This window comes from Pseudophryne corroboree, chromosome 1, assembly GCF_028390025.1.
Source record: "Pseudophryne corroboree isolate aPseCor3 chromosome 1, aPseCor3.hap2, whole genome shotgun sequence".
In the NCBI taxonomy this organism is placed as follows: domain Eukaryota; kingdom Metazoa; phylum Chordata; class Amphibia; order Anura; family Myobatrachidae; genus Pseudophryne; species Pseudophryne corroboree.
This window is the reverse complement of record NC_086444.1, coordinates 157989025-158015457: the sequence shown is the minus strand read 5'-3', so window position 1 is coordinate 158015457 and position 26433 is coordinate 157989025.

The window sequence follows — 26433 nt, the reverse complement described above, 5'->3', positions numbered from 1 at the left end:
AGAAAAGAGAAAAAGAGGTGCACTGTGGTCGCTGGACGGCTAAGCTAAGCGACACAAACACCTCAATATCACAGGAATTATTTGTTCTAATCAATGGTATTATTGGTCCAAATCACTGGAAGAAAATGACAAAATCACTGGAATTAAATGGCAGTAATGTCGGGAATTATATCAAATGGCAGTACTACTGGACATATACGGAAGTGTCAGACAGGATGGCACTTAAAAAAATAGTCCCCAAACAGCACATGATGCAAAGAAAAGAGAAAAAGAGGTGCACTGTGGTCGCTGGACGGCTAAGCTAAGCGACACAAACACCTCAATATCACAGGAATTATTTGTTCTAATCAATGGTATTATTGGTCCAAATCACTGGAAGAAAATGACAAAATCACTGGAATTATTCGTTCTAATCAATGGTATTATTGGTTCAAATCACTGGAAGAAAATGACAAAATCACTGGAATTATTCGTTCTAATCAATGGTATTATTGGTCCAAATCACTGGAAGAAAATGACAAAATCACTGGAATCATTTGGCAAGATCACTGTAATTAATAATTAATTATAAATCACTGATATTAATTGGTAAAATCTCGCTATCGCCTGCCTAGTGAAGTGGAATCTAGATGGGATTTTGTACCAGGGACACAATAACTTCATCAATTGTCTAAATCCCAATGCACTAATGGCGGAAAACGGGCGCACGTCTAACAGCGCACTGATTATACTGAGAACTGATTATACTGATCACTGATTATACTGAGCACTGATTATACTGAGCACTGATTTTACTGAGCACTGATTTTACTGAGCACTGATGATACTACGGAGAACTGACACTGAGCAGCGACAACAGCCCTGGACTATTGTACTGTAGTATACTGGTCCCCACAATGCAGCAAAGATTTGAGCACAGATCCGGAGAATAGAACTGAGTCTGACACGGAGCTGCAAGATACGGCAATGGCCTACTGTACTGTACTACTATATACTGGTGGTCACCAAAATGCTGCACTGTACTACTATATACTGCTCACAACAATGCAGCACAGATATGGATACTTGAAGTGACACAGAGCTGCAAGATACAGCAATGGCCTACTGTACTGTACTACTATATACTGGTGGTCACCAAAATGCTGCACTGTACTACTATATACTGCTCACAACAATGCAGCAGATATGGATACTTGAAGTGACACAGAGCTGCAAGATACAGCAATGGCCTACTGTACTGTACTACTATATACTGGTGGTCACCAAAATGCTGCACTGTACTACTATATACTGCCCACCACAATGCAGCACAGATATGGATACTTGAAGTGACACAGAGCTGCAAGATACAGCAATGGCCTACTGTACTGTACTACTATATACTGGTGGTCACCAAAATGCTGCACTGTACTACTATATACTGGTCACACAACAATGCAGCAGATATTGAGCACTGATCAGGATACTAGAACTGAGTCTGACACGGAGCTGGAAGATACAGCAATGGCCTACTGTACTGTACTACTATAATATACTGGTGGTCACCGCAATGCAGCACACTGAGCACAGATATTGAACTTTTCAGGCAGAGAACGTAGCCACGTCCTCTCCGCTCAATCTACAATGCACGAGTGAAAATGGTGGCGACGCGCGGTTCTTTATATGGCATACGAATCTCGCGAGAATCCGACAGCGGGATGATGACGTTCAGCCTCGTTTGGGTTAACCGAGCAAGGCGGGAAGATCCGAGGCTGCCTCGGACCCGTGTAAAACACGTGAAGTTCGGGAGGTTCGGATCTTGACGAACCGAACCCGCTCATCTCTACCCAAGATGAGAGCCAAAGGATAAGAATTAGCAAATATATGGCATTTACACAAAGTCAAAGTTTGCGTAATATCGTTTAAATCCAGAATCATTAAATAATATATTTTTTTTGTAAATAAAATCATATTTTAACCAGTTAAAACAGCATATAAAAAATCTTTCAGCTAAACAACATCCTTTACACTGAGACCACTTTAGAAAAATTGATAACCCAATATCGGTTAAAAAAAAATATTTCAAAAGTAGTAAAGTTGAATTGAGTTTTAAACAAATTGTTGTGTCTGTATAAAATATTTTAATCTCAATACAATAAAGAACAATTATGAATGATACAAAATATACAGTGGTGCTTAAAAGTTTGTGAACCCTTCAGAATTTTCTATATTTCTCCGGAGATGCTGGGCTGTAATGGGCTACCCCCAGAGATTGTCTCCCAGTGCTGTCGGCTCCTCTTCTATGACAGGAGCCGGGTGCTGTAGCAGACTTTCACACTGCAGCACCTGGCTTCTGTCACAAATGTGGAACCAACATTTTGGGGTCACCCTTTCCAGGCGTCAAACCCAGGTGCGGGCCCAATCCCCTGCTGCCCCTTGTGACGCCACTGCGCACTGGCCCAAATCTCGGGTTTTGGGTTTTTGTTTTGGATCTGTATCTCCTTTGTGTTTTGGATCTGTATTTGCTTTCCCAGGGCCGCAACTGGAAGGGGGGGGGGGAAGGGGGCTAGAGGGGGTTAGTGGGACATTTGCCCTGGGCATAGGATTTGTGGGCATGCTGAAACCTCTGCCCGGCTCCTGCCACCAGCTGCTCCTTCGCCCCACACCAGCCGCTGCAGCAGTTTATGCTTAATTGCACCCCCATGATTACAGCATCCCCGCAATCACAGTGCCCCCTTCCCCATGCGATCATCCTGACCCAATGCTGCCTGTGCTCTGGTTGGTGCAGCCTACCTAACCCGAGGCTTTGCTGTCCCGGAAGGGCTGTGTGCAGGAGCTCAGGGTATGGTTGGTTCTAAATATAAGTTGGGTAAGGGTCCTCTGACGTCACCAGGGGGTGGAGCAACATGACCAGGGGGAGGAGCCACAGCCAAACAGGGTACCCGAAATGTATCCTCTCGGGTTTGCTTCGCTTGCCACGCTTCGGGCTCGGTTGCTCGCCTCGCTTGCCACTGGGTTACTAAAGGTAGTAGTTTGTGGCGTGGATAGTAGAGGAACTATCCTGTTGGCCTAGCTCCTCCATCTGATGGCGCGGCCCCTCCCCCTGATATCATAGGTCCTTTAGGCCACTTGGCTCTAGCATCTACCCTCAGGGTATGACCAGCTTAGTCACGCTGCTGCTGTGTGAGCACCTGGCCACGTGCACAGTGGGGTTCCGGCAGGGTCCGTACCCAGTGGCAGAGGATGCCATGCTCTGGGCCCTGGGGGCGGACCTCCAGTGCACGGACCACAGGGGGCTCATCACCCTCCTCGGCTTGACCTGCTGCTGTGCTACTTTGCTGGAGCAAATTAAGTTACCGACCTTGTTTCAAAAGGATGAGATAACGGGTAAGTCCACCATGTATGGAAGTAGGTGTTCTATTACTGTAGTTTCTCCAGCACTGGAGAAAGAAGATAAATAAATGATTTGGAGAAATTAAATGCCACCTACTAAATAAATTATAGGCATTCTCCTTAATCGAGATGGAGATCAAGTTATGGTCCACCAATTCTCTCACATGTTAGTAATCCCAAATATCTCTAAAATTCATGTGTGCATGTCCTGAACTCTATGACCAGATAGGAGAATCACGGTGTAAAGTCTAGAGATGAGCGGGTTCGGTTTCTCTGAATCCGAACCCGCACGAACTTCATGTTTTTTTCACGGGTCCGAGCAGACTCGGATCCTCCCGCCTTGCTCGGTTAACCCGAGCGCGCCCGAACGTCATCATGACGCTGTCGGATTCTCGCGAGACTCGGATTCTATATAAGGAGCCGCGCGTCGCCGCCATTTTCACACGTGCATTGAGATTGATAGGGAGAGGACGTGGCTGGCGTCCTCTCCATTTAGATTAGGGTTGAGAGAGAGAGAGAGAGATTGACCTGAGGCTGTGATACTGTAGAAGAGAGTGCAGAGTTTAGTGACTGACGACCACAGTGACCACCAGACAGTGCAGTTGTTTGTATATATCCGTTCTCTGCCTGAAAAAAACGATACACACAGTGACTCAGTCACATACCATATCTGTGTGCACTGCTCAGCCCAGTGTGCTGCATCAATGTATATATATATCTGACTGTGCTCAGCTCACACAGCTTATAATTGTGGGGGAGACTGGGGAGCACTGCAGTGCCAGTTATAGGTTATAGCAGGAGCCAGGAGTACATAATATTATATTAAAATTAAACAGTGCACACTTTTGCTGCAGGAGTGCCACTGCCAGTGTGACTAGTGACCAGTGACCTGACCACCAGTATATATAATATTAGTAGTATACTATCTCTTTATCAACCAGTCTATATTAGCAGCAGACACAGTACAGTGCGGTAGTTCACGGCTGTGGCTACCTCTGTGTCGGCACTCGGCAGCCCGTCCATAATTGTATATACCACCTAACCGTGGTTTTTTTTTCTTTCTTTATAGTCATACTAGTTACGAGTATACTATCTCTTTATCAACCAGTCTATATTAGCAGCAGACACAGTACAGTGCGGTAGTTCACGGCTGTGGCTACCTCTGTGTCGGCACTCGGCAGCCCGTCCATAATTGTATATACCACCTAACCGTGGTTTTTTTTTCTTTCTTTATACATACATACTAGTTACGAGTATACTATCTCTTTATCAACCAGTCTATATTAGCAGCAGACACAGTACAGTGCGGTAGTTCACGGCTGTGGCTACCTCTGTGTCGGCACTCGGCAGCCCGTCCATAATTGTATATACCACCTAACCGTGGTTTTTTTTTCTTTCTTTATACATACATACTAGTTACGAGTATACTATCTCTTTATCAACCAGTCTATATTAGCAGCAGACACAGTACAGTGCGGTAGTTCACGGCTGTGGCTACCTCTGTGTCGGCACTCGGCAGCCCGTCCATAATTGTATATACCACCTAACCGTGGTTTTTTTTTCTTTCTTTATACATACATACTAGTTACGAGTATACTATCTCTTTATCAACCAGTCTATATATTAGCAGCAGACACAGTACAGTGCGGTAGTTCACGGCTGTGGCTACCTCTGTGTCGGCACTCGGCAGCCCGTCCATAATTGTATATACCACCTAACCGTGGTTTTTTTTTCTTTCTTTATACATACATACTAGTTACGAGTATACTATCTCTTTATCAACCAGTCTATATTAGCAGCAGACACAGTACAGTGCGGTAGTTCACGGCTGTGGCTACCTCTGTGTCGGCACTCGGCAGCCCGTCCATAATTGTATATACCACCTAACCGTGGTTTTTTTTTCTTTCTTTATACATACATACTAGTTACGAGTATACTATCTCTTTATCAACCAGTCTATATTAGCAGCAGACACAGTACAGTGCGGTAGTTCACGGCTGTGGCTACCTCTGTGTCGGCACTCGGCAGCCCGTCCATAATTGTATATACCACCTAACCGTGGTTTTTCTTTCTTTCTTTATACATACATACTAGTTACGAGTATACTATCTCTTTATCAACCAGTCTATATATTAGCAGCAGACACAGTACAGTGCGGTAGTTCACGGCTGTGGCTACCTCTGTGTCTGCACTCGGCAGGCAGTCCATAATTGTATACTAGTATCCATCTCCATTGTTTACCTGAGGTGCCTTTTAGTTGTGCCTATTAAAATATGGAGAACAAAAATGTTGAGGTTCCAAAATTAGGGAAAGATCAAGATCCACTTCCACCTCGTGCTGAAGCTGCTGCCACTAGTCATGGCCGAGACGATGAAATGCCAGCAACGTCGTCTGCCAAGGCCGATGCCCAATGTCATAGTACAGAGCATGTCAAATCCAAAACACCAAATATCAGAAAAAAAAGGACTCCAAAACCTAAAATAAAATTGTCGTCGGAGAAGCGTTAACTTGCCAATATGCCATTTACGACACGGAGTGGCAAGGAACGGCTGAGGCCCTGGCCTATGTTCATGGCTAGTGGTTCAGCTTCACATGAGGATGGAAGCACTCAGCCTCTCGCTAGAAAAATGAAAAGACTCAAGCTGGCAAAAGCAGCACAGCAAAGAACTGTGCATTCTTCGAAATCCCAAATCCACAAGGAGAGTCCAATTGTGTCGGTTGCGATGCCTGACCTTCCCAACACTGGACGTGAAGAGCATGCGCCTTCCACCATTTGCACGCCCCCTGCAAGTGCTGGAAGGAGCACCCGCAGTCCAGTTCCTGATAGTCAGATTGAAGATGTCAGTGTTGAAGTACACCAGGATGAGGAGGATATGGGTGTTGCTGGCGCTGGGGAGGAAATTGACCAGGAGGATTCTGATGGTGAGGTGGTTTGTTTAAGTCAGGCACCCGGGGAGACACCTGTTGTCCGTGGGAGGAATATGGCCGTTGACATGCCAGGTGAAAATACCAAAAAAATCAGCTCTTCGGTGTGGAGGTATTTCACCAGAAATGCGGACAACAGGTGTCAAGCCGTGTGTTCCCTTTGTCAAGCTGTAATAAGTAGGGGTAAGGACGTTAACCACCTCGGAACATCCTCCCTTATACGTCACCTGCAGCGCATTCATAATAAGTCAGTGACAAGTTCAAAAACTTTGGGTGACAGCGGAAGCAGTCCACTGACCAGTAAATCCCTTCCTCTTGTAACCAAGCTCACGCAAACCACCCCACCAACTCCCTCAGTGTCAATTTCCTCCTTCCCCAGGAATGCCAATAGTCCTGCAGGCCATGTCACTGGCAATTCTGACGATTCCTCTCCTGCCTGGGATTCCTCCGATGCATCCTTGCGTGTAACGCCTACTGCTGCTGGCGCTGCTGTTGTTGCTGCTGGGAGTCGATGGTCATCCCAGAGGGGAAGTCGTAAGCCCACTTGTACTACTTCCAGTAAGCAATTGACTGTTCAACAGTCCTTTGCGAGGAAGATGAAATATCACAGCAGTCATCCTGCTGCAAAGCGGATAACTGAGGCCTTGACAACTATGTTGGTGTTAGACGTGCGTCCGGTATCCGCCGTTAGTTCACAGGGAACTAGACAATTTATTGAGGCAGTGTGCCCCCGTTACCAAATACCATCTAGGTTCCACTTCTCTAGGCAGGCGATACCGAGAATGTACACGGACGTCAGAAAAAGACTCACCAGTGTCCTAAAAAATGCAGTTGTACCCAATGTCCACTTAACCACGGACATGTGGACAAGTGGAGCAGGGCAGGGTCAGGACTATATGACTGTGACAGCCCACTGGGTAGATGTATGGACTCCCGCCGCAAGAACAGCAGCGGCGGCACCAGTAGCAGCATCTCGCAAACGCCAACTCTTTCCTAGGCAGGCTACGCTTTGTATCACCGCTTTCCAGAATACGCACACAGCTGAAAACCTCTTACGGCAACTGAGGAAGATCATCGCGGAATGGCTTACCCCAATTGGACTCTCCTGTGGATTTGTGGCATCGGACAACGCCAGCAATATTGTGTGTGCATTAAATATGGGCAAATTCCAGCACGTCCCATGTTTTGCACATACCTTGAATTTGGTGGTGCAGAATTTTTTAAAAAACGACAGGGGCGTGCAAGAGATGCTGTCGGTGGCCAGAAGAATTGCGGGACACTTTCGGCGTACAGGCACCACGTACAGAAGACTGGAGCACCACCAAAAACTACTGAACCTGCCCTGCCATCATCTGAAGCAAGAAGTGGTAACGAGGTGGAATTCAACCCTCTATATGCTTCAGAGGTTGGAGGAGCAGCAAAAGGCCATTCAAGCCTATACAATTGAGCACGATATAGGAGGTGGAATGCACCTGTCTCAAGTGCAGTGGAGAATGATTTCAACGTTGTGCAAGGTTCTGATGCCCTTTGAACTTGCCACACGTGAAGTCAGTTCAGACACTGCCAGCCTGAGTCAGGTCATTCCCCTCATCAGGCTTTTGCAGAAGAAGCTGGAGGCATTGAAGAAGGAGCTAAAAGGGAGCGATTCCGCTAGGCATGTGGGACTTGTGGATGCAGCCCTTAATTCGCTTAACAAGGATTCACGGGTGGTCAATCTGTTGAAATCAGAGCACTACATTTTGGCCACCGTGCTCGATCCTAGATTTAAAGCCTACCTTGGATCTCTCTTTCCGGCAGACACAAGTCTGCTGGGGTTGAAAGACCTGCTGGTGACAAAATTGTCAAGTCAAGCGGAACGCGACCTGTCAACATCTCCTCCTTCACATTCTCCCGCAACTGGGGGTGCGAGGAAAAGGCTCAGAATTCCGAGCCCACCCGCTGGCGGTGATGCAGGGCAGTCTGGAGCGACTGCTGATGCTGACATCTGGTCCGGACTGAAGGACCTGACAACGATTACGGACATGTCGTCTACTGTCACTGCATATGATTCTCTCAACATTGATAGAATGGTGGAGGATTATATGAGTGACCGCATCCAAGTAGGCACGTCACACAGTCCGTACTTATACTGGCAGGAAAAAGAGGCAATTTGGAGGCCCTTGCACAAACTGGCTTTATTCTACCTAAGTTGCCCTCCCACAAGTGTGTACTCCGAAAGAGTGTTTAGTGCCGCCGCTCACCTTGTCAGCAATCGGCGTACGAGGTTACATCCAGAAAATGTGGAGAAGATGATGTTCATTAAAATGAATTATAATCAATTCCTCCGCGGAGACATTGACCAGCAGCAATTGCCTCCACAAAGTACACAGGGAGCTGAGATGGTGGATTCCAGTGGGGACGAATTGATAATCTGTGAGGAGGGGGATGTACACGGTGATATATCGGAGGGTGAAGATGAGGTGGACATCTTGCCTCTGTAGAGCCAGTTTGTGCAAGGAGAGATTAATTGCTTCTTTTTTGGGGGGGGTCCTAACCAACCCGTCATATCAGTCACAGTCGTGTGGCAGACCCTGTCACTGAAATGATGGGTTGGTTAAAGTGTGCATGTCCTGTTTTGTTTATTCAACATAAGGGTGGGTGGGAGGGCCCAAGGACAATTCCATCTTGCACCTCTTTTTTCTTTTCTTTTTCTTTGCATCATGTGCTGATTGGGGAGGGTTTTTTGGAAGGGACATCCTGCGTGACACTGCAATGCCACTCCTAAATGGGCCCGGTGTTTGTGTCGGCCACTAGGGTCGCTAATCTTACTCACACAGTCAGCTACCTCATTGCGCCTCTTTTTTTCTTTGCGTCATGTGCTGTTTGGGGAGGGTTTTTTGGAAGGGACATCCTGCGTGACACTGCAGTGCCACTCCTAGATGGGCCCGGTGTTTGTGTCGGCCACTAGGGTCGCTAATCTTACTCACACAGCTACCTCATTGCGCCTCTTTTTTTCTTTGCGTCATGTGCTGTTTGGGGAGGGTTTTTTGGAAGGGACATCCTGCGTGACACTGCAGTGCCACTCCTAGATGGGCCCGGTGTTTGTGTCGGCCACTAGGGTCGCTAATCTTACTCACACAGCTACCTCATTGCGCCTCTTTTTTTCTTTGCGTCATGTGCTGTTTGGGGAGGGTTTTTTGGAAGGGACATCCTGCGTGACACTGCAGTGCCACTCCTAGATGGGCCCGGTGTTTGTGTCGGCCACTAGGGTCGCTTATCTTACTCACACAGCGACCTCGGTGCAAATTTTAGGACTAAAAATAATATTGTGAGGTGTGAGGTATTCAGAATAGACTGAAAATGAGTGTAAATTATGGTTTTTGAGGTTAATAATACTTTGGGATCAAAATGACCCCCAAATTCTATGATTTAAGCTGTTTTTTAGTGTTTTTTGAAAAAAACACCCGAATCCAAAACACACCCGAATCCGACAAAAAAAATTCGGTGAGGTTTTGCCAAAACGCGTTCGAACCCAAAACACGGCCGCGGAACCGAACCCAAAACCAAAACACAAAACCCGAAAAATTTCAGGCGCTCATCTCTAGTAAAGTCTTGAGAAGAGGTCCATTTACATAGGAGCATTTAAGGGGGGTACTCACGGAGCGATCGCTGCTTAAAATCTAAGCAATCTGACTAGATTGCTTAGATTTTAAGCAGCGATCACTCCGTGTGTACCCCTCACAGCGATAGCGATGCGCAGCCCCGTGCATCGATATCGCCTGTGCTAGATTGGACTGCATGCAGGCCAATCTAGCAGGTCACTCACTTCACCCGCTGGGTGAAATGAGCGCTCCCCCCCCCCCCCGTCTCCTCCCGCACGCTCAGTACACATTGTGCTATGCTGAGCGGGGGGAGATATGTGTGCTGAGCGGTTCTCTCCCCAAATCAGCCCATGAATACGGCCCTTAAGACAAATTCTCTTTTGGAGTGACACACAAAACACTCATTTTGGAAAAGCACTTAAGAGTAGAGATGAGCGGGTTCGGTTTTACTCGAATTTACTCGGTTCTCAAAACGGCATCTTATTGGCTCACAGATGTCACGTGTTTTGGATAGCCAATAAGAAAAATCCGGATAAAAGCATAAAACCGAACTGGCGTTATTCTGGCGTTACATCCGAACCTGCTCATCTCTACTTAAGAGTTGAAAGTATTGTAGCACCGTGCATCCAGGAGGTTAAAAGTATTATAGAAATGAACATCCAGGATGGTATATCTCTGCTGAATAGCTGTAAACTCAGCCCTCCTGCCCTCATCCACTACTGAGCCTTTTTACCAAAGGAAATTTGCAAGCAATCCTCAGAGAACACCCATTTCTCTTACGTCCTAGAGGATGCTGGGGACTCTGTAAGGACCATGGGGTATAGACGGGCTCCGCAGGAGACATGGGCACTATAAAGAACTTTTAGTATGGGTGTGCACTGGCTCCTCCCTCTATGCCCCTCCTCCAGACCTCAGTTAGATTTTGTGCCCAGAGGAGATAGGGTGCATTACAGAGGAGCTCTCCAGAGTTTCTCTGAAAAATAATTTTGTTAGATTTTTTATTTTCAGGGAGCACTGCTGGCAACAGGCTCCCTGCATCGTGGGACTGAGTAGCAGACCTACTTAAATGATAGGCTCTGCTTCTTAGGCTACTGGACACCATTAGCTCCAGAGGGAGTCGGAACGCAGGTCTCACCCCGCAGTTCGTCCCAGAGCCGCGCCGCCGTCCTCCTCGCAGAGCCGGAAGATAGAAGACGGGTGAGTATAAGAAGAAAAGAAGACTTCAAGGCAGCAGAAGACTTCAGATCTTCACTGAGGTAAGCGGGCAGCAGTAACGCTGCGCGCCATTGCTCCCACACGCTACACACACAGAACGGGCACTGATGGGTGCAGGGCGCAGGGGGAGGCGCCCTGGGCAGCAATAAACCTCTGGTCTGGCAAAAAAGGGTGCATTAGGCTGCGGAGGCAGTAAATGAAGAGATCCCCCGCCATTTTTTGAATATTGAAGCGGGACCGAAGCCCGCCGCTGGAGGGGGCGGAGCTTGATCCCTCAGCACTAACAGCGCCATTTTCTTCACAGAACGCTGCAGAGAAGCTGGCTCCCCGGACTCTCCCCTGCTGAACTCTGTGACAGAGGGCTGAAAAGAGGGGGGGGGGGGGGGGCATGTTTAAGGCGCAGTGAGTGTATAACTTTGATTATATATATAAAAAGCGCTATCTGGGTTATTCCAGTGTCAGTTTGGCGCTGGGTGTGTGCTGGCATACTCTCTCTCTGTCTCCCCAAAGGGCCTTGTTGGGGAATTGTCCCCTTATAGATATATCCCTGTGTGTGTGGGGGTGTCGGTACGTGCGTGTCGGCATGTCTGAAGCGGAAGGCTCATCCAAGGAGGAGGTGGAGCAGATGTGTGGTGTGTCTCCGTCGGCAACGCCGACTCATGATTGGATGGACATGTGGCATATGTTAGATGCGAGTGTGGCCTCATTACATAAAAGACTGGACAAAGCAGAGTCCAGGGAGAAAGCAGGGAGTCAATCCACGGATTGGACTGGGTCACAGGGCCCTTCTGGGTCTCAAAAACGTCCCCTATCCCAAATAGTGGACACTGGTACCGACACGGATACTGACTCCAGTGTCGACTACGATGATGCAAAATTACACCCAAGGGTGGCAAAAAGTATTCAGTGTATGATTATTGCAATAAAAGATGTTTTGCATATCACTGATGACCCCTCTGTCCCTGATACGAGGGTGCGCATGTATAAGGAAAAGAAACCTGAGGTAACCTTTCCCCCATCGCATGAGCTTAACGAGCTATTTGAAAAAGCTTGGGAAACTCCAGATAAAAAACTGCAGATTCCCAAAAGGGTTCTTATGGCGTATCCTTTCCCTGCACAGGACAGGGTACGTTGGGAATCCTCTCCCAGGGTGGACAAGGCTTTAACACGCCTGTCCAAGAAGGTGGCGCTGCCATCTCCGGACACGGCAGCCCTCAAGGATCCTGCTGATCGCAGACAGGAGACTACTTTAAAGTCTATTTATGCGCATACGGGTGCTTTGCTCAGACCAGCAATAGCATCGGCATGGGTATGTAGCGCAGTTGCAGCATTGACAGATACCTTGTCAGCTGACCTTGATACCCTAGACAGGGATACCATTTTATTAACCTTAGCCCACATTAAAGACGCAGTCTTATATATGAGGGACGCACAAAGAGACGTTGGGCTGCTGGGTTCCAGAGCCAATGCCATGGCTATTTCTGCGAGACGAGCTCTATGGACCCGCCAATGGACAGGTGATGCAGACTCGAAGAAGCATATGGAGGTTTTACCTTACAAGGGTGAAGTGTTGTATGGGGAGGGCCTCGCGGACCTGGTTGCCACAGCTACCGCGGGTAAATCTACCTTTTTACCTTTAGTTCCCCAACAGCAAACGAAAACTCCACAGTATCAGATGCAGTCCTTTTGGTCGCATAAATCCAGAAGAGGTTGGGGCTCCTCTTTCCTTGCCAGAGGTAAGGGTAGAGGAAAGAGAACACCTGCTTTGGCTAGTTCCCAGGAGCAGAAGTCCTCCCCGGCTTCTACAAAATCCACCGCATGACGCTGGGGCTCCCCTAAGGGAGTCCGCACCAGTGGGGGCGCACCTTCGACTTTTCAGCAAGATCTGGATTCTTTCAGACGTGGATCCTTGGGTGATGGAAATTGTTTCCCAAGGCTACAAGCTGGAATTCGAAGAGGTGCCCCCTCGCCGATTTTTCAAGTCGGCCTTGCCAGCTTCACCCCCGGAGAGGGAAGTAGTGTTAGCTGCAATTCAAAAGCTGTGTCAACAGCAAGTGGTGGTCAAGGTTCCCCTGGTCCAACAGGGAAAAGGGTATTATTCAACCCTGTTTGTGGTCCCGAAGCCGGATGGTTCGGTCAGACCCATTTAAATCTAAAATCCCTAAACCTGTACTTGAATAAGTTCAAATTCAAGATGGAATCGCTCCGAGCTGTAATATCCAGCCTGGAAGGGGGGGATTTGATGGTGTCACTGGACATAAAGGATGCATACCTTCATGTCCCCATATACCCCCCTCATCAGGAGTTCCTGAGATTCGCTGTACAGGACTGTCATTACCAGTTTCAGATGTTGCCGTTTGGGCTTTCCACGTCCCTGAGGATTTTCACCAAGGTATTGGCAGAGATGATGGCGCTCCTGCGCAGGCAGGGAGTCACAATTATCCCATACTTGGACGATCTCCTGATAAAGGCGAGATCGAGAGACCAGTTGCTGAAGAGCATGTCGCTCTCCCTAAAAGTGCTGCAACAGCACGGTTGGATTCTGAATCTACCAAAGTCACAATTGGTTCCAACGACTCGGCTATCATTCCTAGGCATGATTCTGGACACGGAACAAAAGAGGGTTTTTCTCCCATTGGAAAAAGCCCAGGATCTCCAGAACATGGTCAGAGACCTGCTAAAACCAAAAAGAGTGTCTGTTCATCAATGCATTCGAGTTCTGGGGAAAATGGTGGCAGCCTACGAGGCCATCCCCTTCGGCAGGTTTCATGCGAGGACTTTTCAGTGGGACCTTCTGGACAAGTGGTCCGGGTCCCATCTACAAATACATCAGAAAATAACCCTGTCCCCCAAGGCCAGGGTGTCTCTCCTGTGGTGGCTGCAGAGTGCTCACCTTCTAGAGGGTCGCAGATTCGGCATTCAAGACTGAGTTCTGGTGACCACGGACGCGAGCCTCCGAGGATGGGGAGCAGTCACACAAGGAAAAAATTTTCAGGGACTTTGGTCAAGCCAGGAGGCTTGTCTACACATCAACATACTGGAATTGAGGGCCATATACAACGGCCTACGACTAGCGGAGAATCTTCTTCGCGACCTACCGGTTCTGATTCAATCAGACAACGTCACAGCCGTGGCTAATGTAAACCGCCAAAGCGGGACAAGGAGCAGAGTGGCGATGGCGGAAGCCACCAGGATTCTTCGCTGGGCGGAAAATCACGTAAGCGCTCTGTCAGCTGTCTTCATTCCGGCAGTGGACAACTGGGAAGCAGACTTCCTCAGCAGACACGATCTCCATCCGGGAGAGTGGGGACTTCATCAAGAAGTTTTTGCAGAGATAACAAGTCTTTGGGGAATTCCTCAAATAGACATGATGGCGTCACGCCTCAACAAAAAGCTTCGGAGGTATTGTGCCAGGTCTCGGGACCCTCAGGCAGTAGCGGTAGACGCCCTGGTGACACCATGGGTGTTTCAGTCGGTCTATGTGTTTCCTCCTCTTCCTCTCATCTCAAAAATATTGAGGATCAAAAGACAAAGAAGAGTGCGGACAATACTCATTGTCCCAGATTGGCCTCGAAGGGCCTGGTACTCAGATCTTCAGGAAATGCTCACAGAAGATCCGTGGCCTCTTCCTCTCAGGGAGGACCTGTTACAGCAGGGGCTCTGCGTGTTCCAAGACTTACCGCGGTTATGTTTGACGGCATGGTGGTTGAACATCGAATCCTAGCTGGGAAAGGTATTCCGGAGGAGGTTATCCCTACTCTGATAAAGGCTAGGAAGGAGGTGACGGCAAAGCATTATCACCGTATCTGGAGGAAGTATGTATCTTGGTGTGAAGCCAAGAATGCTCCTACGGAAGATTTCCATCTGGGCCGGTTTCTCCACTTTCTACAGACAGGAGTGGATATGGGCCTGAAGTTAGGCTCCATTAAGGTACAGATTTCGGCCCTATCTAAATTCTTTCAGAGGGAATTGGCTTCTCTCCCAGAAGTCCAGACGTTTGTGAAGGGAGTGTTGCACATCCAGCCCCCCTTTGTGCCCCCAGTGGCACCATGGGACCTTAACGTGGTGTTAAGTTTCCTGAAATCTCACTGGTTTGAACCTCTTCAAACTGTGGAATTAAAATTTCTCACGTGGAAGGTGGTCATGGTATTGGCCTTGGCATCTGCAAGGCGGGTGTCCGAATTGTCGGCCTTGTCCCGCAAGAGCTCCTATTTGATTTTCCATGTGGATAGAGCAGAGTTGAGGACACGTCCTCAATTTTTGCCTAAGGTGGTTTCTTCGTTTCATATGAACCAACCTATTGTGGTGCCTGTGGCTACGGGGGACTGGGAGGACTCCAAGTCCCTGGATGTAGTCAGGGCCTTAAAGATTTATGTAGCCAGAACGGCTAGGGTTAGGAAAACAGAGGCTCTGTTTGTCCTGTATGCAGCCAACAAGGTTGGCGCTCCTGCTTCTAAGCAGACTATTGCTCGCTGGATCTGTAACACGATTCAGCAGGCTCATTCGACGGCTGGATTGCCGTTACCAAATTCGGTAAAGGCCCATTCCACTAGGAAGGTGGGCTCTTCTTGGACGGCTGCCCGAGGTGTCTCGGCATTACAGCTTTGCCGAGCGGCGACTTGGTTGGGTTCAAACACCTTTGCAAAGTTCTACAAGTTTGATACCCTGGCTGATGAGGACCTTGCGTTTGCTCAATCGGTGCTGCAGAGTCATCCGCACTCTCCCGCCCGTTTGGGAGCTTTGGTATAATCCCCATGGTCCTTACGGAGTCCCCAGCATCCTCTAGGACGTAAGAGAAAATAAGATATTAAACCTACCGGTAAATCTTTTTCTCCTAGTCTGTAGAGGATGCTGGGCGCCAGTCCCAGTGCGGACTGCATCTGCAAGACTTGTATATAGTTGTTGCTTTCATAAGGGTTATGTTACAGTTGGAATTGGTCCTTGACTGATAGTGTTTTTTGTTCATACTGTTAACTGGTTGCGTGTATTCCAGGTTATATGGTATGATTGGTGTGGGCTGGTATGAATCTTGCCCTTAGATTAACAAAATCCTTTCCTCATATTGTCCATCTCCTCTGGGCACAGTTCTCTAACTGAGGTCTGGAGGACGGGCATAGAGGGAGGAGCCAGTGCACACCCATACTAAAAGTTCTTTATAGTGCCCATGTCTCCTGCGAAGCCCGTCTATACCCCATGGTCCTTACGGAGTCCCCAGCATCCTCTACGGACTAGGAGAAAAAGATTTACCGGTAGGTTTAAAATATTATTTTTTATATGCAATCCACAAAAAGTATTGGCCAACTGTGTGTAATGTTAGCATAATGTGTATAGGGGGTGCTACTGTGTGGCATAACGGGTAAAAGGGGTACTACTGCGCAATGTAATTTGAATTGGTGGTGGGGGTGGTGGGGCGCCGAACTACTGTTTTGCCATGGATGTCGAAAATCCTAGTTTCGGCCCTGCCAAAACCTCCCTTGCGAGTTTTGGATCTGTATTTGTTTTGGATAACCAGCTAAAATCACAGAATTTGGGGGTGTTATTGCTCCTATAGTATTATTAACCTCATTAACATTAATTTCCACACATTTCCAGTCAGTTTTTACAACCTCACAGCTCACAATATTGTTTTCATCCAGTGTAGGTGAAAACTGAAAAGGTTGCACCGAGGTAGTTGGATAATTAAGCTAGGTGACAGCAGTCAGCGGCACAACCATGCGGCAGTTTAATAAACTATACAAATGTTTGTCACCACAATCGTCAATGTTCTAAACAGCACATAATGCAAAGAAAAGAGGTGTAAGATGGAATTGTCCCTGGGCTCTCCCACCCACCCGGGATTGTCCTTGGTCCCTCCCACCCACTGTTATGTTGTACATATTAAACAGGACATACACAGTTTAAGAAACCAATCATTTCAGCAACAGGGACTGTCACTTGTGGTTGAAATTATTGGTTTGTTTGGGCCCCCATAAAACAATTTTTTAGAAGACTACTTCCGATAAGTAATGACTCTGAGGATGTTGATGATGAGTTGTTAATGACATTATAATCTTGTAAAATAAAATTCATGTCGTCGCCGCAAATGACGTAACATGGAGGAGGTGCCTAGATGGCTAACGTTCCTACCTCTACTAACTTTGGCATTACATATGGAGCAGATGCTTTCACAAACATTGTCAGGATCAAAATAATCCCACACCATAGAGGTGGCTTTTTTGGTGTTATGCCCAGGCATCGCAATGGCTTTTTTTTTTATCATGGTCAACAACTGCTGCCATCGGTGGCTGACTTACACAAACATCTTCAACATCCTCAGTGTCATATAGTAGTAGTATACACATATCCCTCATCATGTTCCACTTCCACACACGAATTCTCAATTTCTATAATGTCCTCCTCATCATCACCATGTTTACTTGTACTTCTCCCCACATGTGCAGATGGAGATGGTTCAGAAATGGTGGAAGGAGGTGAAAGAGGCATCTCTGTGAGGACAGTAGAAGAGAGTATTGACTGCATAGGAGAGGAAAGGGTTAAACATCTGGGGAGGGGTGGACCTAGCTGCAAGGAAAGTTCAGCCTTTAAGGGGGAGGGCTTGATATATATAGGGAAGGTGAAGCCATTTTAAGTCTCTTGGTGACTCGGTTTGGTGAGTGCTGCAGTGTCAGCTAAAACTTTGTTTCCCTTGTCTCTTGCTTGTTTATTCATCTGTGGCTGCTCTCCCCCCCCCCCCCTATCTATACCTATAACCTGGTCTGCCTGCTGACATGGCTGCTAGGCCCCGGCGAGTGTTGAGGGCCCCGGCTCGTTTCAGCTCGGATGTCCGAGCGGGCCCTGAGGAGGCTGTGGGTGGCCTGAGGGACGGGGCTCCGTCCTCTAGGGCCTCTACACCTACGGCCGTAGGCAGCGGGGGCCGGGCGGGATCGCCGCCGGGGGCCAGGAGCATTTCGGCAGGGCGAGGGCGGCGTGGGGGACCGGTCGTCCCTTCAAGCCACCCAAGGACCAGCGGGCGGCGGCCGTCCCCTCCGGGAGCCGCCGTACCCGGGAGCAGATCGGGCGCCCGCGCGCTACGGTGAGCGCCCGGCAGCGGCAGGAAACACCTCTCCTTCCTCGCCGCGGCCGAGGGTTAGTGCCGGGCGAGGGGAGAGGGCGGGGGCGAGAGCAGGCGGTCGCCGCGCGGGGCCTCTGCAGGAGGCCCGCTCGGCGGCCGAGGAGGAAGAACATGGCGGGAGGCCGTGTGCGGGAGGACGTGGGACGCGCGCCCGAGGCGCGCGCGCGCCCACGCTTGTTCCACAAGCTGCAGGCCGCGCACGTGCACGCGCAGCAGAGCTCCCTGCAGACATATCAACCTCTCCTTCTCCCCGTATGCCGGCAAACGGCAGGGGGAGGGAGCACATGAGGGGGGTGCAGCGTATGCCTCAAGTAGGCAACGCTGGGCGCATGGTGGCGACAAGGGGCAGTAGGGGCGCAACACCAGCGGCAAGGGATGGCCGGGGCCAGCGGGCGGGTGCGCCCGCCGCGGGCCCGGTGGCACGCGGGAGAGCACGCACGGGGGGGCAGCAGTTCCCCGTGGATACCGCGGATCACAGCAGGCCCCGCGGCAGGAAGGAAGACAGGGAGTGGGTCAGCGGCCGCAGGGCCGCGGCACGGGCCGCTGAGCCCGACAGTGGGTCCTCCGCGGGGTCGGGGGATTTTTCTGTTTCCCCAGACAGGGAGGAAGCAGGCTCTGAAATGGAGAGTGGCGGAGCCGTCAGGGGTGCCCTGGATTTCGGTTTAGAGCACGACGAGCAGGATCCCCGGGGCGCATCAAGCAGTCAGCGGGCGCGGGCTCGCGCCCAACCAAGGACCGGCCACCCATCGGGCGGCGGTTCCGCGCGTCGCCCCGCGCGGGATTGGGATCAGTCTGCGGGACGCAAGGGGTCTGGCGACCGTAGAGCATCAGCGGCACAGCGAATAGCACGGGCCTGCCGAGAGCTGGGGGCCGCCGCGGCGGAGCTGGAACTAGGACCAGGAAGGGAGCGGGGGCGCACAGTCACCGCGCATTCCGCACGGGGTGCCCGGCGTGCGCCACAAGCGTGGGCCGGGCCCTCTTCTTCTTTTTTGTCTTCCACAGAGGGCCGACGTGAAAGAGATGGGGCGGACTCCGTGGCGGATGAGGATTGGCTGGAGGATTACGAAGGATCCGGGTCGGAGAGGTCGATAGCATCCAGTGAGTTGTTGCACTCTATATCGGTTTCCACCACGAGCTCGAGTTCGCGAAGCTCTTCTTCCTCCGCGTCCTCATCTTCTTTAGCGTCGCAGGCGTCCGACGCAGATAGCACTGCTAGGGCAAGGAGGGAGGCCGAGAAACTTGCCAAAAGAGCGGCAAGGCAGCAGAAGAGGCGCAAGCGACGCAGGCGAATGAGTGTAGAGGAGCGTAGGGCAAAGAAGCGGCGCGATCTGCCGGGGGTAGTGCGCTGCGAATACACCGCAGTTATGAGGGGGCTGCGAGATAGCTGCCGCAAGAAAATATGTAGGGGTGACTTCGTGGACTTATTCGTCTTGACGAGGGCCATGAAGAGGGATTACAAAGCGGCGGCCACTAAGACAGGCATGGGTACTGAAGCTTTCCGGTCGTTTGATAATTGGCTGGCCGGTTTTTGGGTGTTTGCGGCATGCTATTTGGAGGATAGGCCGGAAGAGCACATGAATATCATCCGGTACCTACACCTAGTGCATGACATGCAGCGCACGTCCGCTGGCTCGGAATGGCGCCAGTACGACCAAGAGTTTCGGGAGAAACAGGATGGGCTGCGGGTCATGGATTTTGGATTCAAAGACGTGGAGGTATGGCTCAAGGTGACCCGGGCATCACAACAAGAGGCGGAGCCCCAGAAACAGGGGACAGGGGTGCGTCGCGCGGGGTCATCGGCCCAGGGGGCGGCCGCGGACGGAGGAATGGCCAGGACAGGCGGGTTGGCCGCTCGCGGGGGCGGGCGGTCTGCTACTCGGGGGAAATGCTTCGCATTTAACAGCGGAACATGTTCCTATGGCAAGCAGTGTCGGTTTCGTCACTCCTGCCACCATTGTGGGGGAGCCCACCCAGCCTCCTCCTGTTTCAAAGGGGGGCGACAGGGAAGCAAGGGGAAGCAGCCTTACTCTAAGCAGGCCGCGAGCGGGACCGCTCAGCAGAGCCCCAACGCCAGTTAAGTTGTTAACAATGGGCAAATGGCTGCATATGTATCCAAATAGAGAGGATGCTAAGTTTTTGTTAGACGGTTTTAAGTTTGGTTTTCGCTTGCCTGTTGCAAGCGAGGTATCAGTGCGGGCGCAGAGAAACCTCCAGTCAGCACGGGCATTGCCAACCGTCCTGCGGGAGAAAGTAGATAAGGAGGTCAGGTTGGGCAGGATGGGGGGGCCTTTTATATCACCCCCGGTGGATGACTTGGTCATCTCCCCGGTCGGGGTGGTTCCGAAGAAGACCCCGGGCGCTTTTCGGCTCATACAGCATCTGTCTTACCCGCCGGGGGCTTCGGTCAACGACGCAATACCGCCGGCCTTTTGCTCGGTGGTGTATCAGTCATTTGACGAGGCGCTAGAGATGGTCCGCAGCTACGGGAGCGGGGCCCTCATGGCTAAGATCGATGTTGAGTCAGCCTTTAGATTATTGCCATTGCATCCTGACTCATTCCGTTTCATGGGTTTCCGGATTGGGACGGAGTATTTCATCGACAAATGTCTGCCGATGGGATGTTCCGTTTCATGCTCATTTTTCGAGCGCTTTAGCACTTTTCTTCATTGGTGTGTGGAGTCGACGTCAGGCGGCCACGGGGTTGCACATTACCTCGATGACTTCCTATGCGCAGGTCCGGCGAACGACACGAGGTGCGCCGATTTGTTGTTTAGCACCCAGGCTCTCTTTTTCCACTTCGGTGTTCCTGTAGCCGAGGACAAAACGGAAGGTCCTGACTCCTGTTTATCGTTCTTGGGGATTGAAATCGACACAGTGGCGGGGGAGTGTCGCTTGCCTCAGGACAAAGTGTCGAAGCTCCGCGAAACCATTTGCCGGTTCAAAGGCTCGCGTAAAGTCACGCTGCGTCAGGCGCAGTCCTTGCTGGGCATGCTTAACTTTGCTTGTCGGGTAATTCCGATGGGCAGGGTTTTCTGCCGGAAGCTTGAAAGGGCAACGGCGGGGTGTGCCAGGCCTCATCATTTCGTTCGATTGTCCTCTGAATTAAAAAGGGATCTGGCCGTATGGGCTTCGTTCCTGGAGGATTTTAACGGTGTGAGCATATGGCAAGCGCCAGCCGTAGACAGCGACCGGTTGCAGCTGTTTACCGACGCCGCAGGGGCCTATGGATTTGGTTGTTTTTTGGAGGGATCGTGGTGCGTGGCATCTTGGCCGGAAAGCTGGCATAGTGAGGGTCTTACAAGGGATCTGTTACTACTGGAACTTTTTCCCATTATGGTAGCCCTGGAAGTTTGGGGTGACCGTTTGGCTAATCGCAGCATAGTGTTTAGATGCGACAATCTGGGCGTAGTGCATGCGATTAATAACCAGAGGGCGAAATCGCTAGTGGTTCTGAGGGTGCTTGGGCACTTGCTTTTGACGTGCTTGCGTAGGAATCTATGGTTCCGGGCGCAGCATGTTCCCGGCTTGGAGAACGAAATCGCAGATGCATTGTCGCGGGGACAGTGGGAGAGGTTTTGGGTTTTGGCACCCGAGGCCGAAAAGCAGGGTTTTCACTGTCCTGATTATGTTTGGCAGGTGATCGGGCCGGATTGGAAGGTCTAGCGTTGCGGTCGGTAGCGCCGGCCATGCTCAAGGCGTACGGACAAGCGTGGAGCGAGTGGGAGGCGTTTGTTCAGAGTCGTCAACATCAAGGTAAGAGCAAGCATCGGCTGATGCTCTCTTTTATGTGGCAGCTCTACGTTTCTGGTAGGTCGCGAGCGGTGGTGGCCCGGTACTTGGCTGGCGTCTCATTCTTTTGCAAGCTGCGAGGCGTCTCGGATGTAACAAAAAGCGAGGTTTTGCGGAAGGCTATGAAAGGGTGGGCGCGAGTTGCGCCGACGCCGCCGGATAGGAGGCGGCCCATCGATGCGGCTTCGTTGCCGGCCGTCATCGAGGCGGTGGGGCGAGTAGCGTCGTCCAGGTTTGAGGCGCTTTTGTTCCGTTTAGCCTTCTCTATGGCTTACCACGGGGCTTTTCGAGTTTCTGAGTTGGTAGCACCTTCCAAGAGGTCGGAATCGCGCATGCTGGTCGGGGACGTGGTAGTGGGTGAGAGGTCCTTGCTGTGCAGATTACGGCGATCCAAGACGGATCAAGTGGGGAGAGGGCGCTGGGTTACGATGGTTCCAGCGCTAGAAGTAAGCGTTTGCCCAGTGGGTCTGGCAATGCAATATCTGGGAGTACGACCCGCTAAGGAGGGGTCATGGCTATTGCACTATGACGGGCTGCCAGTCACAAAATACCAGTTCCGGTGGATGCTGGGTCGCTGTTTGACGGGCTTGGGCCTCTCGCCTGCTGCTTTCGGTACCCATTCCTTTCGGATAGGCGCGGCGACGTCGGCAGCTGCGGCGGGTTTCTCCAGAACCGAGATCCAGGCGGTGGGGCGATGGAAGTCGTCCAGTTATAAGCGATATATTCGCCCTGTCACTTGAGAGGGCGCCCGGCGCTGGGGCATTGTTAATTGCAATTCGTTATGCTGTTTCAGTTCTGTGTTTTCATGAAGTTGTGCGTTTGTTATGTTTGTTCCCCCGTTTTGTTATCCTACTCAGGGATTAGCTACTCGCCGTTGCTGGCATGAGTCGGCAGCGGGGGTCTGGAGTTATTTGCGATTTTTTGCCTGACTTGACGGACTGAATTCTAATCTATAATTCGGCTAATTTGGTCTAATCAGAGTCCCTCAGCAGGTCTTTACGTTCACCTCCAGCTGAGTTATTACATGTGTTTCCCGTTTTATACCCCCCCCCCCCTTTTTGTTTTTATTTCGTTTGTTTTATTTGATTTTCCCCTTTGTGTCTTTAATTGCGTTTAAATTGGCAACGAAACATGGTGCAGTCGGCTAGGCCGTGACTGCTGCAATGGCGAGATCTAAAGTTTTTCTTTTTGGCAGATCCTTCAGTATAAACATTAAATAAGCCTCTTAGTAATCAATTCTACCCCTCTTTTTCCCTTCAGGATGGTTCGAAGACTGTTTGCCCATTTGGGTGGTTGGCCACTCTTACATTTACTGGGCGGCCAGGTTTGTGGCCTCGGAAGGGTCTCAGGCATTGTTTGGAACTCAGGGTGTCAGATGGCTCGGCTGGCGAGGAATGATGTGGGGTGAGCTGAGGAGTAGGTTAGTGAGTCAGGCCAGAGAGCATGGAGTCCCTAGGGTTTTGGTTGTCCATCTAGGTGGCAACGACTTGGGGAAGAGGACATCCTTGGAGCTGCGGTGGGCCATGATACAGGATCTGGCAAGTGTGACCGCGCAATGGACCAATTGTTTGTTGGTTTTTTCCATGATGGTGCCGAGATTGTGTTGGAGGGGTGTGGCGGATGGTCGCCGGATTGATGAGGCCCGGAAAAAGGTGAACGGAGCTGTGGCAAAGTGGGTGCTGTCCCACGGTGGGAGGGTGGTTCGCCACCCGAGGATACGGTTCAGAGACAGCCACCTTTTCCGGCGCGATGGAGTACATCTATCCAATGAGGGGATGATGTTGTTTCTGGAGGATCTAGGTTTCGCTTTGCAGGAGTTAGGGTAGGTTTATGGTGGCGGTGCGAAAGATTTTGGGGATGAGTCTTTCGCTGTTGGCGGAAAAGAACGGCAGTTTCGTATGGTAGAGAAAACTGTAGTGTTTTACAGTTTGTTGTGGTTTAGGTGCACTCACCTCCATCGACTTATGGCCGCTTGACCACCCATCCGGGAAGGCAGCGGCAGGGCACCCAGGAGCGGTGGGTAGTCACTGTGGGGGTTGAGTTGTCACCTATTACCGGTTTATGGTAAGCTTTTAGTTAATTTATAGGATTCAGTTATTTAAGTTAATTTAGATTAAGGAGCCGTTCTTTTGGGCCGCCACCATATGCCAGCTGGAGCGGCATATTAAATTAATCTCTTTTATTACAGGTTTCCCAATGGTTAGGGACAAATAAATAGCTAGCAATTTTCTGCCAAATTCAAGTCTCAGTGTCGTTATTTCTGGTTATGGTTATGAATGCTTTACTTTCAAAGAAAGGGGTCCACCAATTATCACTAAGATGTTTAGAAGAGAGTATTGACTGCATAGGAGAGGAAAGGGTTAAACATCTGGGGAGGGGTGGACCTAGCTGTAAGGAAAGTTCAGCCTTTAAGGGGGAGGGCTTGATATATATAGGGAAGGTGAAGCCATTTTAAGTCTCTTGGTGACTCGGTTTCCCACCCACCCGCCCTGGTAGTTGGAAATAGTGGCACGTGGTGCTGTGGCTCTAAGTTGTTGGCTGTTTTATCGTTGGCTATTTATTGGCGGAAAAGAACGGCAGTTTCGTATGGTAGAGAAAACTGTAGTGTTTTACAGTTTGTTGTGGTTTAGGTGCACTCACCTCCATCGACTTATGGCCGCTTGACCACCCATCCGGGAAGGCAGCGGCAGGGCACCCAGGAGCGGTGGGTAGTCACTGTGGGGGTTGAGTTGTCACCTATTACCGGTTTATGGTAAGCTTTTAGTTAATTTATAGGATTCAGTTATTTAAGTTAATTTAGATTAAGGAGCCGTTCTTTTGGGCCGCCACCATATGCCAGCTGGAGCGGCATATTAAATTAATCTCTTTTATTACAGGTTTCCCAATGGTTAGGGACAAATAAATAGCTAGCAATTTTCTGCCAAATTCAAGTCTCAGTGTCGTTATTTCTGGTTATGGTTATGAATGCTTTACTTTCAAAGAAAGGGGTCCACCAATTATCACTAAGATGTTTATGAAAAATGTCAGACTCACACATAGCTGACGTGGACACCCGTAAACGTTCCTGAAGAATGTCTGATGGTTCTGATTCTGAATGCGTAGTTTGTCTTACTGCCTCTGCAGCTAACTTTCCTTTTGATTTTTTTATCTTTACAACTGTAAAGTTAAATGATTTTACATGCCCTGACTTAAGCCCTTTATGCCCCTGGGCACCTGATTTAGTAGATGATGCTGACGGACTTGTATTGTTATGATTGGTGGCAGCACCTATACCACGAGTTTGTGCTACCTGCTCTCCTCTCAATTGTTCATCCTCCATATCTATCCACGAACACAAATGAAGTGAGGTACAGCACACACCACAATTTGTACAAAAAAATGTACCACCTTCAGTGTCGCACAACACAAGTATGACTCAGAAATAGTAATTAAACACTGCGGTTTAATTTCATCAAAAGTGTCGCACAATACGTGTATGAGTAGGAAATATATATTACTGTGGTACCACCTTCACACACAGTGTCACACAATACGTGTGTGGGTCAGAAATAGTGTTAAAACACTGTGGTTAACCTTCACCAACAGTGTCGCACAATAGATGTATTAGTAGGAAATAAAATATAGTACTGTGGTACCACCTTCACCCATAGCATCACACAATATGTGGGTGCGTCAGAAATAGTAATAGAACACTGTGGTTGACCTTCACCAACAGTGTCGCACAATACATGTATGAGTAGGAAAAAAAAATATATTACTGTGGTACTACCTTCACCCACGCTTGGTCCACTTCTCCAAGTAGAATCCGCTACATGGGATGCGGGGGATCCATACTCACCTATCCCTTGTGGTGCACAGATTATTATTATCCTATGAATGGGGCCACAGATTATTGTTATTAGACTAAATGGAGTACAAATAAAATGTATTAGACTAAATTGGGTATGGGAATCTGAGGCTGCATAATATCATGCTATGTCCTTTATGGGATGGCCCCGCCCCTTCAGTTTAGGACCAGACTCACCCAATGGCTGGTTGCATCCCTTCAGTGGGCATTTCCCTGGTGGGCTTTTATGACCCAGTCTGACACAGGTCCACTGTTATCTCCATTTATGTTAATTGTTAAACTGTTTCATGATGTTTTTCTGTTGCTCTTGTTAAAAGTCAGTCACACATTAAAAAGTAAAGATTGAGTTCTAGATTAGCAATTCTCTGGTTGATGAGGCAGTGAATGCTGTTTCTCAACAGCCTCTTCCTCCTGGGAACACAGTCGTAGCTGACATCACGCCTACACATCACAAGTTATAAGACACTGAGTTAACCACACACACACGGCAAGCCTGTAAAATTAATTTGGATAATAATAACCCTTTTATTTGGAGCTATTATAATAATATGCGGCACAGGCAAGCGTACCCATACACCACACAGGGCAAACCC